This window comes from Sceloporus occidentalis, unplaced genomic scaffold (assembly GCF_023333645.1).
Source record: "Sceloporus occidentalis isolate IW3139 unplaced genomic scaffold, rSceOcc1.0.p SCAF_68, whole genome shotgun sequence".
In the NCBI taxonomy this organism is placed as follows: Eukaryota; Metazoa; Chordata; class Lepidosauria; order Squamata; family Phrynosomatidae; genus Sceloporus; species Sceloporus occidentalis.
In genome coordinates, this window is record NW_028317048.1 from 4,560,915 (window position 1) to 4,576,991 (window position 16,077).

The following is a 16,077-nucleotide window of genomic DNA, read 5'->3' on the forward strand; positions in this document are numbered from 1 at the left end:
ACACAGTCAATAAGGGGGTCCCCGACACTAAGTTGTCAGCAAAGTATCCCTCAAGGACGCGGGAAGTCTCCTCACGGAGCGCGGCATCCGTTAGGACAGACTCATTAAGACGCCAGGAACGCCCAGAGGGGCGGGTCAGAGAAGAGGAGAGAGAGAGGGAGAGAGGGGCATGATCGGACCAAGTGGCGATCCCGATAGCGGAGCTACGGAGAAACGGGGCAAACTGACATGGAATGAAAAAATAATCAATGCGAGCGTAGGAGCAGTGAGCCGCAGAAAAGAAAGTGTAGTCCTTAACAGCGGGGTGTAAAGCCCTCCAGCAATCAACCAATTTACGATCCGTGAGAAGAGAGAGAAGCTTCCGCAAGACATGTCGAGGAGTCCGCGTGCAGCCCGCGGAAGCGTCAAGCGCCGGGTGCAGAGCCACATTAAAGTCCCCCCCCAAAACCAATAAACCCTCTTGGAAAAGGTCAAGCTCACGCAGGACCGCACGGAGAGCAACATGTTGTCCCCGATTAGGGAGATAAACGTTCGCAAAGGTGTATACCTGCTGCAAAATTGTCCCCTTCACCAACAGAAATCTCCCCTCAAGATCAACACGAGTGTCCAGCACCGTAAAGGGAACACGGCTGGAGAAAAGCACCGCTACTCCTTTAGATTTGGACAGGGGGTTGTTGCTCACGAAAACGGTGGGATAGAGCCGATGTTGAAGCTTGGGAGCCTTAGGCCCAAAAAAGTGAGTCTCCTGTAGAAAGGCAACATCAATCCGATTCTTTTTCAAGTCCCGGAAAAGGGAGGAACGTTTCTCAGGGGTGTTAAGCCCACGGGCATTGAGAGACAGGAAAGCGAGCTCGGAACAGGCCGGAGGCGCCATAGTACAGAAAAAGGAAAATCAGAGAGAAGGAGACGTGAAAGAGAAGGAATAACGAAGGCGAGAGAGAGAAAGAAGAAAGAAGAGAAAAGAAAGAAAAAAAAAGAAAAAAAAGGGGGGGGGGAGGGGGGAACGAGGGGGAAACACACAAGAACAGGACCAGGGGGGAAACGAGGAGGAAACGCACAAGAACAGGACCAGGGGGGAACAAGGAAAGAGCGAGGGAGGAGGGGGGAAAGAGGCCGGAAGGGAAGCGAAGGAAAGGCGGGAAAGAAAACAGACACAAACTACGCCTGCCGGGGACCACTACCCGGCAACGAATGGCGTCACTGTGTAGGGGCAAGACCCACCACAGAGGGAGAACCGCGAACAAAAACTAGAGAAAAGAAAACCGTAAAAACCAAAACGAACCGACGCGAGCCGCCGCTCGCAACTCCAATAACACAAAAAGTAGGGCAGCTATAAATAATCTGGGCACAAGGGAAACCATGAAGAGGGGAGGGGACACCCACTGCGTAGTCCACGGGCACCACAGGGGAAGGCGTTGCCAGACATGCGACCAAAGTCGCAGCATATATAGGAAAGGGCCGGGGGGGGGGGGATCAGGGGAGGAACAAAAAGAGAGAAAAGAAAGGAAAAGAGAACCGAAAGGACAGATGTGCAGGAGTGTAAGGGTGCACCGGCCAGGAAATCCCGCTACTAGAGCGGGTCCCTGCATAAGCGACTAAAACCACACCGGCGAAAGGTATAGCAGGAACATGCGCAGATTAGGGCCACAGCACACAGTGGGTTTAAAGCCACAAAGTACACTATTCGCTTAGGTAGCGGGACAAATAAGGGAGGAGCAAGGCAATACGCGCACCCGAGTGAGGTAGCATCATGCATCGGTATACAAGGAAACAGGAGAAAGTACAATCACAGCCACACCCGAGATATAAAACAGTGTGCAAGAAAACAGTCGTCAAACCAAAAACCCCCCCGCCCCTCCCCCGAAACAGCAGGTGCGTAGAGGCGAAAGGGAGCCCACCAGGGCGGGTCCCCACACATGCGGAGAAACCGCACCAGCGGAAGGCATACCAGAAACAGTTACCTGTGAGGCCACAGCACATAGAGGATATAGCGCCCCACAGTGCACAGGCCCCACAGACAGTGGGACCAGAGCAAGGAATGGGGGCTAAGGCAATACAAATGAGGCGGTGGCAAAACAGCGATAGTCAGAGAAGAGCAAACAAAAAAAATAAAATAAAATAATAATAATAATAAAAAACCACCCCCCCCAAGACCCACAACGCCCCCCCCCCGAAACGACAGATGTGTAGAGGTGTAAGAGTGCATAGGCCAGGGAACACCGCAACCAGAGCGAAAGGCAGAACATAAACAGTTACATTTGAGGGCCACAGCACATAGAAGATATAACGCCACACAGTACGCAAATCCCATATGCAGCGAAGCCAGAGCTATAAGCGGTGGCCCAGGCAATATGAACCCTCAGAGTGGAATATGAAACCATAGGCACCCCCCCCGCCCCCCAGAAACCACTAGTAGTAGCGTCGTCAACCGTAAAGGAAACTCAACAGAAAGGCGACGGGAAACAGAAACAAATAAACAAATAAACCAGGATGTGACCGAGCAGCAGTCCAACGAAGCCCAGTGACGCGGAGAGTGGAAGCCACTGCACGGTGTAGAGGTGAGGCAGTGCAACTAGACAGTCCATCCAGGTAAGAGGACCCGCCAGGGCGAAGTTGTGATACTCACGACCACTCATTCCTCAATGGCCCCCAGGCGGCGGGAAACAGGGGTGCGGGCGGACTGTCCCCGAGGAGGGCTCCGGCGAACATGGTCGGAGCGAGAAGGGCGTCTCAACTGTGACAATGGGTTCGAGGACAAGCCAGATACCACATCCAGATCGACCCAATCCGGAATTCGCAGGTCGGGTAAGTTCAGAAGTTGGAGGACAGGCAGAACGTCAGGGTGATGCCTGATGATGAGGGATCTGTTGTCGTAACGGATCACCAGGGCAAAAGGATGACCCCAGCGATACGGGATCTGTAGACGACGAAGTTCCGAGGTTAATGGGCGAAGAGCCCGTCTAGCCTGCAGGGTGAGGTCAGACAAGTCCTGAAAAAAGGAAATCTGGTGCCCCTGCAACGGCCAGGTACCGAGTTCCCGAGCCTTGGCCATGATCTCTTCCTTCAAGCGGAAATCCGACAGGTGGCAGATGATATCCCTCGGAGGGGATCCTGGGCCACCTCTAGGACGGAGAGCCCGGTGAGCCCTGTCTATCGGCACAGGTGAGTCGGGTGATCTGTTCAAAAGGCCATTGAACATCTCGGAAAGCAGGGCCAAAATGTCCTCCGAAGCGTCGGATTCCGGCACCCCCCGTACCCGAATATTCTGACGCCGGCCCCGGTTGTCAATATCCTCGACCCGGCGGCGAAGATCTCGCAGGTAAGACGCGTGCCGTTCGCCCAATTGCTGAGCCTGCGTCACAGTGTGCTGTTGGCGGGAAGAGGAGTCCTCCAGGGCCTGCACCCTCTGTTCCAGCGAGGTTAAATCCGAACGAAGAGCCGACACCTCGTCACGCACCACTTGTTTAAGCTCCGTAATGAGCGTGGAGAAGTCCGACTTCCAGGGCGCAGATGAGAAAAGTTGCAGCACTTCTGGAGGGTGAGATGCGGAAGGTAAGGGGACTGCTGATGTCGAGTCGTCCACAGAGGAGGAACTTGCCGGAGAGGCGGCCTCGTGGTCCTCAGCAGCCCTCGAGGCCAGGTCCGCGGGAGTACGGAAATACTCCCGCAACGAGGCCGAGGATGACCGCAACCGGTCACCCGGAGCAGGGGAATCCGTGGCTACCTTTCTAGAACGGCCCATGATAGGATGGAGCTTGATAGCTATAAGATCTTTGCGAGCGGCGGCAGAGCGGTCAGATCATGCGGCCATCTTCCCCGGCGGTCGGGCACGCCCCCCTGGGCTATATTTAAAGAGTAGTCTTATTTAAAACAGGAATATATTTGGAGATGGGTCCTCATATCTCTTATTTTATTCTACCGTTCTATGATATATCCAGCTGTAAGAATTACCTTATGAATGAAAGACCATTTGCAGTAATGAATAGGTTTGTAAAAACATCATTTCAACCCTTCCCCATTAACATACAGTATGTGATAACTCTCAGGACTTGATTGTAAGTCTCAGGGTTTCTACGTGAGTATTAAGGAAAAGGGCAATGCAATTTAAAGCCTATTCCTTTATAGTCTAAGTTGGTTTGACAATAGCATCCCAACTAGTGCTTTTCTCTCTGGTACATTTACAAATAGTTGAAATCCCTTCATGGTTAATTGCCACATAGATTTTAACCCTTTGGCTGTTTTGCAAAACCACAGTTAACCTAAGGCACCCAGCTCTACTGAAGGCATGAAGAATCCGGGATGGAAGAATGATGTTGGAGAAGGAAATGTTGTTCTGAGTTCCCTGCAATTCGTCGTGGCTGGATGAAAGCCACAAGAAAGGGCAATCAGTTTCCTCACAGGCGCGGCCAGCATTCACAAGAAATATTCAGACAGGAGGAATCAGCTGCCGGGTGGCAAGTCTCACTACGAACAAAGTGCCAATTCATTACACAGAATATACATTATGTAATGGGGAACCCTAGGAGTTAATAACTTCAAAGGGTCTTTTAAACACATACTAGATATTCCCAAGTGTTTGAAGTTAATACTCCATAGTAATATTCCTAAAATATTCCATTGTGGGTAAGGTATAGTCGTTGTTTTGTCGATATTTAACGAGTTTGTGTTTTACAGAGCTATGCTTTAAAAAAAAACAGGTTTACTTTTGTATTCCTGTGCCCTTTTATGGATATAACCTCTACCATTTATAAAATGCGTTTTTAATAGTACACGGGGGAATGTTTATGTGAATGCCAGGCGTGCAGGCGTACTACCTAAACGCAAGCGCTATTTGTTTTCCGCAAACCTTTGGAGAAGAATGAAGGAGTTCGTCTTTATTACCTGTTAATCTCGCACTGGGACGAACATCGAGCTTTAAAAAATAATAAATAAAAGTTAATAGAAAAATAAAAGTAGGTTTCATTATTCATTACAAGCAACATTACCATCTGCACTGTTCTGAAATTGTTCCAACGCCTCCAAGCCGTGGCAGTATTTTCATATTCTTCACCTACTTTACCAAGTTTGTTATACTTTGTGGCATATAACTTATATACTTAATTATTGGTTTCATGTTGCAGAGGAAACTGTCATATTCTCCTCCTAGGAGACAAGAATGCACGCTCACCAACATTTTACTTTAAGCCTTCGATTTGTATCTACATCCCATGAAAAGCTGAAGCTTGAGTTAAATATTATATGATTAATCATAAAAAAACTTAATTTCAAATGTGAAAGATCAAACCTACATTGGCAAGAATGTAATCTTAAGTATTTCCAGACAGTATTGTTGGTCCGTTGACAACAAGTTATATAGTTTTCATCAAAAGAAAAATTAGAAGAATGCTTGACAGGTTTTGTTACTTAGCTAAAAAGTCATGTGTATTATGAAAATAAAATGATAACCGTAACATCTTGGGTATATCGTGCATATAATGCTTGCTCAAAATTAGGGTTAAAGGCAAACTTTATAAATGGGTAATGATATTTTGTATGCATGTGGCTTAAAATAAGGAACCATTGTCATATACCACAGATCTTACAGTAATTTACCCATTGTACAGCGCTGCAGAACATGATGCTGCTATATAAAACAAATAAATAATAATAATTGTATTCTTTATCATTATTATTATTGATTGATTTCGTACCATCATATTCTGTGCCACTATTTCTGTAACCTATCCTAATTTTTTCATCCAAATTGAAGCTATGGATGGCAGATTTTGGCATGCAGTACCCTCCGCTCTGTTTGACATTTGATATTTGGTGAATGTAGTATACCCTCAAAATTATTTGCATTTGGATATATAGTAAACACATATGTACAACCAAAAAAGAATTGTCGCAATTTTACGAAATAAAATTCATTTATGAAAACATGTGCTTCGTGTTGACCAATTTGTGTAACTGCTGTATAGAAATATTTGGTTATATAAGGGAGTACATTTTCATACCCAAACTGGGATCTGTGGCATAAAGTGGCAGTAGTGGCATATAATAATATTATAATACTGCTATTATATATTATAGTGTATTTTTCTTTTGTGTCTATATGAAGTACGGCATCATTCAAAGATTCCGGACCAAATCTCGAGAGTTCTCAGGTGTCCATATATTTTTGTGATCATTCCTACATAAGCTTGCTTTGTAAAAGAACTTCAGAATTTAGTATTTAACGGAAGTAACATATCTGCTTTAAAATGTATCTTATTCACTTACCTGTATCTGTCAAGAGGCTGCGCATATTGTAAGATTCTTAGTCTGTATCCTTATAGATTGTAACCATTACGTCCAGATCTTTTTTTGGGGGGGGGGGGAATCTTACAAAATAAATGCATTTTAACCTGTAAATTGGCCTATTGTCTACTGTTGAATATATTTCAACGAAAAACAGGAAAATGGTTTTATGTTATGGACATTATGGTAGGAGTAACATTTGGCACCCTAGGGGACTGTGCCAGCAAATGCTATATTTACATTCAGCGAGACTTGTAGACAATGACATTGCTAGTTAGAAAACATAACGCAATTATAATTAATTTATGAGCAGGTGAAACATTACCAGAGAAAAAAGCCTGTATCATCTTGGTATTGTTGTGGAAGTGAGGACCATCTGGCTTAAAATGCCCTCAATGAATTTTTATATGTTCATTTAATTCTGAACACGCCTAAAAAAATAACCTAGCCTAAAAATTAAATAAAAATTGTCTATATGAGCTTTTCTAACATTTAACCCTTTGAATGTTGGGAGTCAAAGCACAATTTTCCCTACGCAAAGCCAAGCCAATTTTTATAATTATAGTTTGGTGAAAGTAAGCAGCTCACATTTTATCTAGAGATACCTGTATTTTTTAAAGCACAAGTTAAGCAATCCATATATACAGTCGTGTGAAAAAGAAAGTACGCCCAGTTTGAATTCTGTGGCTCTGCATATCAGGACAAGCATACCTTAAGGGACCTTAAGAGAGCCCCCAACCCTCAATGGACTGAAGCTATATTGTAGAGAAGAGTGGGGCAAAAATCCTCCACAAGGATGAGAGAGACTGATTCAGTCATACAGCAAATGATTGCTTCAAGTTATTGCTGCTAAAGGTGGTTCTACAAGTTATTGAATCATAACGTGTTCTTCTCCATTTTGGCTTTATTTTTGTTAAATAAATCATGAATAAATCATCTGAGCTTGTATTTACCAAATTGTTAGACCTGCTAAGCAACAGATGATTGTTATTATGTCCTGATATGTAAACCATAGACTTCAAAGAGAGTGTACTTTCTTTTTAACACGACTGTGTTAGAGCAAACTGTACATCACATGATACAGAGGTAAAATACAAAACAAACCCCCAACAAACATAATTTTCCCTTATTTTTTGCCCATAAATTCACAACTAAATAGTAAAAGTAACTAAAATAATTAGCTTAAAAGCATATACCCACCATCGTATTTGTATCCAATATGTGTGGTTATACATACATCTATATTGCACCCACAACCCATGTAGGTGAAGGTATATAATATAAGACAGTTTAGGCACACAAGGGAGTAAATTCCATAATCATGTTAAAGAAATAAAATATAGGTAGAAATTACATGTCCACAAGTATGCCAACCCAACCTCACCCGTCCCAGGCTGGCTGCTTACTTAACAGCATTTTTTTCTAAATCTTTCTAAGATGTTTTGTTTAGAAAATAAGAAAGGTTTGAGCAGTATCCCAGTTTTCCGAATGGAAACTGAGCATAAAAAGAATACTACAATGATCTCAAAAACTGCTATATGATCTGCAACTGTTTGGGATAAAGGAGTATGTATTCATTTAATATTCTTATTGGTGCTAATGCGGTGTAAGCTTCAGGTAGGTTACAATTAGACTTGCATACTCATTTTCCTACGAATGTGTTTTCGTGCCGAATTTTACCATTTCGTCCATTCGTCCGAATAACAATAAAAAAAAGCAACATTGGACAAAAGACACGAAATACGTTAATCTACGTTAATTTATTCGTCTCCGTGGCCGCCATTTTAACTACCATTTTGACTTCAACTTCTTCTACGCATTTATTTCTTATTTGTATGGCAATGTTGGACAAATTTTGTCCAAAACGAACACAAACTTTCCACCAGCACCCAAGTCTATTTACAACAGTCTCTATGGCTCGTTGCCAGTAGCAGCTTAAAAAACTTCATGGCTGTACCTTAGTCAGAAAACAATATTATCCCTTAGTTTACAGTAAAGTGACAAAAAAATAATTACTAGGAAGTGGTTTGTTGTCACCACTACAAATATGGCTTTGAATATTGCGTATCTTACAAACTACAGTAACACCTAAATGACTTTTGCCAGTTTCATTTGGATCAACAGTTCCTCAAATCTCTGGTATCTGCCCAAAAACTCTGAGGAGCAGTAGCATGCTTAGTCTGAGAATCGTAATTTGAGTGTGTAAGTATATGGTGGTTGTTAGCATGAGGGTATATGTGTTTGGTGTTATCATGTGTGTGTGTGTGTGTGTGTGTGTGGGTGTGAGCTAATAATGTTAGTGTGAGTTTGTGTTAGCATATGGTGTTGGAGAGTCAGGGGTGAGCCTAGGGTTAGTGGCGCATGGGAGGGAGAGGAGCAGGACAAATAATGTGTGTGTATGTAAGTGTACAGTGGTAGAGTGACCGGGCATTAAAACCAGTTTGTGTGCCAGTTATAAGGGGTCTTGAAGAAAAACTGTACCCAGACGCCACTAACTCTAGGCTTGCCTAAGGCGGAATGACTGGTGGAGAAATTGGTGGGACAGTGGGATGGACATGGGGTGAGCTGATGGGGGGGCATGGGGGCCCAGGCGTTAAGCATGTACTGGGCACAAAGATTTCTTATGGCGGCCCAAATTATAAAAGGCATGCCATTGCCTAGTTGGATTATTTTTGCTGCTTAAATGATAATGACACTAGTGTGGTGATGTTTAAGTTATAAAAGGCATTTAAACAGGTTCTTGCTTGACACAAGGACTGGTGCATACAACAGGTCATTTAAAAAGAATTTAGTATTGGAATTCCGAATATGTAATATGTCTTTAAGAATAGGGATAACATATGAAAAAAAAAAACATTTCTACATATTGTGCATAATTATTAATAATAGTTTTGATAATCTTACAGAAACTACCTAGGTATGGCTAAATCATATTGTATTGTGATTTGCTTCCATGTAATGCAGTTTATACACCTGGGAGTCAGAAATACCTGAAAAGCAATGTCTCTGTAGGGGTTAACAGCAATAAATGCTAATCTTTCACATAAGTTTATGTTTTGCAAAGCCAACAAAAATGAGTAATAGTTTCCAGTGGTAGAAATATAGATGGCAGCTACATTTTTTAGGAAACAATAGAAAAATTATTTCAAAATAATTATAGCTATTTGATGTTCTGCATGTAAAACACGTCAATCATATATGGTTTTACTGGAATGAGATCATAGACAAAAACTCCACCTTTTTTTATGGTTCAAAAGGTTCAAAATGTGTAGTTTAAAATATTCCATCGACATGTTCTAACATTAATACTAGTAGTGTTTTGTAGTGTAGTAAAACACCTTTAGGTTATGGTTGTAAATTATTCTGGGCAGCTGGTGATTTGATTCTGATATATATATATATATATATATATATATATATATATATATATGTATATATATATATATATATATATATATTATCACAGATAATGTGCTTCTAAATTATTTTTTTTACAAATAAAAATCTCTAAATATCTTACTTGGCTACATAAATAGCTATGAAATAGGTGACATAGAAGTCTTTATAAGGTCCAGCTCCTATTGCCACACCTATTAACAAACCTATTAACAAAAGTGTTCTTTCTCATATGTTGGACATTATGTGGCAGATACGTTGCTAAGTACTAATACAAATATCTACAAAGGTGAAAAACCCCAAAATATGTTAACAGAACAAAAGGTTATTTCAGACACATCATTTAAATAAATAGAAAAAGTTTACTTTATTGTCTTACAAAATTACTTTGTAAAATCATTATACTTAAACTATTTTTAGGCTGTTGTCTGGTGTTTTTTTTTATTATAATGGCATAAAGACAAACAAAATAACAGCTACTTCTGGACTAAGGGAGAGTCCCCCTTCAGCACTCAAGAGAGGAAAAATCTCTGAGGGACCATTGCTACCCTCCCGCTGGGCCTTAAGAGGCAAGTACAGAGTCTTTAACCATACTTACCTTTAACATGAAGATTAATGTGGGACTGAATCAGCATTCTTTGCAAAGCATGGGTTCCCTTTCTCTCTTACTATCCTGTTTGGGATACACAAGTATTGCTACTAAATGCTCTAGAGTTCAAGGTCAGATTTTAGGCAATTAAGCTATAGATCTATAGACACAACAAGTAAGACAACTTATGCCATGGAGTTGAGTATGAGAACCCCTGAGAAGGCACAGTCTAAGTTATCTTTAAACACATGTATATCAATATATAAACTGCTTTTGTGTTACCTTACCAAATTACCTTGACTAAATTGTGTAATATATTTGAACACAATAGGAGCACACCCAAATACTATTTAAAAGCCCCTATATAAGGCATAAGTATTTGACATCACATTATATGAATGTGACCACACATGGAATACTGTGTACAGTACTGGGCACCAGTGTACAAGAAAGATATAGTGGAGCTGGAGAGGGTTCAAAGACGGGCAACCAGAGTAATAAGGGGAATGGGAGGACTACAGTACCCAGAAAGATTATCAGAATTAGGGTTATTTAGTTTGGAAAAATACGGCTTAGGGGGGATTTAATAACTATGTATAAATATATAAGGGGACAGTACAGAGATCACTCCCAGGACCTATTTATACCCAGGACTGTATCTATAACAAGGGGACATCCTCTACGGTTGGAGGAAAGAAGGTTTCTACACCAGCACAGACGGGGGTTCTTTACAGTAAGAGCGGTGAGATTATGGAACTCTCTGCCAGAGGAAGTGGTTATGGCAAACTCAATAAAAGAGTTCAAAAGGAGCCTGGACGTGTTTCTTGAAAGCAATAATATTACAAGTTATGGATATTAGATTAATAGGGACAGAACGTTGATCCAGGGATTTATTCTGATTGCCATATTTGGAGTCGGGAAGGAATTTTCCCCCTGGTATGGGGCAATTGGCATCTGCTTCATAAGGGTTTTTTTGCCTTCCTCTGGATCAACACAGTAGGGACACAATATGTATATAGGTTGAACTTGATGGACTTTGGTCTTTTTTCAACCTTATGAACTATGTTACTATATGATTATATATTGTTTAGCCCGCCACTACGTCAAAGTAGCTCAAAGTAGTTCAAAGTCGCCCCCCCCCGAGATATGCTGCCACTGTCCCCCCCCCGAGATATGCTGCCACTCTGCCCCCCCCCCGACTTACCAGAGCAGACTCCCGGGTGTCTTGCGGATGTGCCGGCACCGGAAGTTGTATACGCGTATTGCGTAGATGTCCCCCGCCGGCCCCGCAAGACACCCGGGAGTCTGGTAAGTCTTGGGGGCAGAGGTAAAACGCATCGTGCGGACGGTCACTGGCTGGGGCGATGCGGGGTAAACAACCTCCGCAGCCGGTAACCGTCTGCACGATGCGCTTACACAACCTCCCTTGCCGGCACCCCCCAGTGGAAAGTGCTGGCAGGGGAGGCTGTCTGAGCGTATCGGAGAGTATGTGAGGCTGCAAGGCAGAATTAAAGGGTAGAGACCGGTATGCAGGAACGTACCCCAGGAATCAGCAGATAAGGCAAGTGAGAATAAGCCGAAATCAGGAAACGAAGCCGTGGTCAGGGAAACTAGCAAGCTGCGAGGTCAAAATCCGAAGCCAGGGTCAGGAACCAAAAAATCAGGAACGCCGTTTAGTAGCCAAGGGTCGGGATATAGAGAGCAGCAAAGTAGAGGACAAGCCGGGTTTGGTACACAGGAAATCAATAGGAAAAATCACCAAAGGGCACTAGAGCTCGAATAGAAAAAACAATCACTGAGCACTGAGCTAATCTCAGTGCTCAGCTTTTAAACTTGCCGCCAGGGGGAAGCCTCGCCCCCAGCCGTGACGTCATCGGTGCGCGTACCCCGGCGTCTCCATTTGGGGGCGCATAAAGTTAGTTGAGGGCGCGCGCGCGCGCGCGCGCCTAGCGGCGGACATGCTGACGGAGGTGGAGGGAGCTGGAGACGCGCCGCGGGATCCGGTACCCGCGGGCATCGGGTACTCAGGTGAGTCACTTCGTCGGACCCGGGGTTGCGGACCCTGACAGATCCCCCTTCCGACGAGAGGTCTCCGGACTCTCTCAGGGCCTGGACGATCAGGATGTTGATTGTGAAAAGACGTAAGAAGCTCTGGGGCATGTACGATGTCAGCAGGCTCCCAAGAATCTTCGTCCGGGGCATAACCCTTCCAGCGGATAAGGTATTGTAATCGTCTATGAAAGTACCTTGAGTCTAGTATCTCTTCGACCTCGTATTCAGGGATATTATCAACTAGAACCGGAGGAGGTGGGTTAGGAAGACGTCCTGGGAACGGATTATCCCTCCATGGTTTGAGCAATGAGACATGGAACACGGGATGGATGGACATGGAGTTGGGCAACTTCAATTCTACTGCTGTGGGGGAAATGAAACGGCTGATAACAAAAGGTCCAATGTACTTGGGACCCAGTTTCCTAGTAGGACATGATAGTTTGAGGTGCCTAGTAGAGAGCCAAACCTTGTCACCAGTCTGATAGTGTGGCGTATTGCTGCGATGGCGATCCGCAAAATTCTTGTAATGACGTTGAGCCGTCACTAGGGTCTCGTGAAGAAGGGAAAAAGTTTTGGTCAGTCTAGTAGTGTGTTCTGAGACCGAGGGGACCACACTGGGTATAGGAGATCCAGGTAGCATTGTGGGATGATATCCATAATTGGCAAGAAATGGGGACATATTGATGGAGCGATGAATATGATTGTTATATGCGAACTCTGCTAATGGCAAGAAAAGAGACCAATCGTCCTGTAAGTAGGCTGTGTAACACCGAAGATATTGCTCGAGCGTCTGGTTGGTACGCTCCGTCTGGCCGTTGCTCTGAGGATGGAAAGCCGAGGAGAGAAAACGCTGAATGTGGAGTTGTTGGCAGAACGCTTTCCAAAAACGTGAGGTAAACTGTGAACCCCGATCAGATGTGATGTCATCAGGTAGGCCATGTAAACGAAATATATTCTGAACAAAAAGCGTAGCCGTCTCAGAGGCGGAGGGAAGATGTCCATAGGGAATAAAATGTGCCATTTTAGTAAAGCGATCAACAACCACGAGAAGCGTAGTGAAGTGATTGGATGGTGGGAGGTCAGTGATGAAATCCATCGATATGCTTATCCATGGTTTGGATGGGGCAGGAAGAGGCTGTAGGAGGCCTGCGGGACGCTTAGGTATCTCCTTGGCTCGAGCACACGTGGAGCAGGATGACACAAAAGCCTTCACGTCCTCCTTAAGTGTCGGCCACCAGAAGGATCGCTGAATCAACTCGGATGTTTGCAGGATACCTCCATGTCCGGCGATGGGAGTGTCGTGAAAAGCCTGAAGAACTTGTAAACGAACCTCTGGAGGGACAAAAACAAGGTCATTGTGATAGTAGAGGCCATGCTGGTATTGAAGTTCGTGAACCTCTGGTAAGTGGTTGCGGGATGAGTACTGTCGAACCGAGTCCCAGATGGTGCGGGTCATGGCAAGGAACTGTGTAGGGGATAAAATCGTGTTATCTGTTTCAGGAATCTGTATGGTAGAAACGTCATGCATACGGGAGAGCGAGTCGGCTTTCGTATTACGGGACCCTGGACGGTAGGTAATGTGAAGTTGAAATCGTGTGAAGAATAAGGCCCACCTCGCCAATCGTGGTTGCAGGCGTTTGGCCGAGCGCAAATATTCTAAATTCTTGTGGTCGGAAAATACAGTGATGGGATACAGGGCTCCCTCCAGCAAATGACGCCATTCTTCCAGAGCTAGTTTAATCGCCAATAGTTCCCTCTCTCCTACACCATAATTTCTTTCTGCGGGAGAGAGAGTTCGGGAAAAATAAGCCACTGGATGTAGTTGTCCGTCAGATTCTTGCCTTTGAGAGAGTACAGCTCCTACAGCGGTATCTGAGGCATCGACCTCCAAGGTATATGGATTTTGTGGGTCAGGCATCCGGAGGATGGGAGCAGAGATGAATCTGTCCTTAAGGTAGTCGAAAGCCTTTTGTGCTGCCTCGGACCAGACAAACTTGAAATTCTTGGAGGTAAGAGCGGTTAAGGGTTGAGCGAATTTCGAAAAGTCTCTGATAAATTTGCGGTAGTAATTCGCAAATCCGATGAATCTCTGGACACCCTTCCGGTCTGTAGGAGGAGGCCAGCGGAGAATAGCATCGACTTTCTTCTTGTCCATCTGGATGCTGGTAGGAGTGAGAACATAACCCAGAAAATCAATGACTTGCACTTCAAACGTACATTTCTCTGGTTTAGCAAAAAGTCCATTTCTTCTGAGTCTAGAAAGTACTTGACTGACATGTTCCCTGTGTGTCTCTATGTTTGGGGAAAACACCAGGATGTCATCTAAGTAAACTATGACGTATTGGTCCAGGATATCGCGAAAAACGTCATTGACGAAGTGTTGGAAGGTGGCAGGTGCGTTGCATAATCCAAAAGGCATGACAAGATACTCAAAATGGCCATAACGGCACCTGAAAGCAGTTTTCCATTCATCATCCTTGCGTACCCTCACCAAGTTATAAGCTCCCCGTAAATCTATTTTGGTGAATATCTTAGCTCCACGAACATGTTCCAATAGTTCAGGAATGAGGGGAAGAGGGTATCTGTTTTTTACCGTAATATTGTTTAATTCTCGGTAATCGACGCAAGGCCGGAGTCCGCCGTCTTTTTTATGCACGAAAAAGATTCCTGCCCCCGCTGGGGAGGTGGAAGGTCTAATAAACCCTTTGGCGAGATTTTCATCAATATAGTCTTTTAATACGGTAAGTTCAGGTTCGGATAGTGGGTATATGCGACCAAACGGAATGGCAGATCCTGGGTATAGTTCGATTGGACAATCATAAGATCGATGAGGAGGAAGTTTATCTGCCCCCTTTTTCTCAAAAACATCTTTGAAGTGTGCGTAAGGAGGAGGTAGGTCTTGGGATGGTTGGGACAGGAGAGAGACGCATGCCGACGTTTTCTTGAGACAACCTTGGGTACAGTGGTTGGATGCAAAACGGAAAGTACCGGTCTCCCAATTAATAGAGGGATTATGAGTTCTCAACCATGGGAGGCCCAGGATCACCGGAGAGATGGGAGAGTTCATGATGTCAAATCGAATGTTCTCTGAATGGCCCTCCCCGATCTTAAGTAGTAGCGTAGTGGTCTCTCGAATGATGGGTCCAGTTTTCAGAGGGCTGCCATCCACCAGTTGAATAGTCATAGGGGTCTTCTTACGGCGAGCGGGGATGGAGAGTGAGCGTGCCAAATCAAAGTCCAGAAAGTTGCCACTGGCTCCGGAATCCACCATGGCAGAGAGGTTGACGGAACCGCTACTCCACTGCAAGGATACGGGGAGAGAAAGGTGAGCTGCAAAACGAGACATCTGTCCAGTAGATATTTGATAACGATGGATAATCTCCTTACCCTTACGGAATCGGGCGCGTGTTCTGCAGTCTTGGTAGGAATGGCCGGCTCTGCCGCAATATAAGCAGAGTCCCAACGATCTTCGGCGTTCCCTTTCGGCAGGAGACAGTGGTCCATGGATAATACCTATTTGCATAGGTTCCTCGTCTGGGAGTGAGGCATTGGGGACAGGAGGAGAGGCAGGCGACCAGGTAGAGGAAGAAGATTGACGCTCGAGTCTTCTCTCACGGAGCCGACGGTCGATCTGGGTGGATAACGTGATAAAGTCCTCCAGGCCAGAAGGGATGGAAGTGCGAGCAAGTTCGTCTTTAACCAATTCCGAGAGGCCCCAACGGAATTGATCGTGGAGAGCGGGCTCATTCCATAATGAGTCC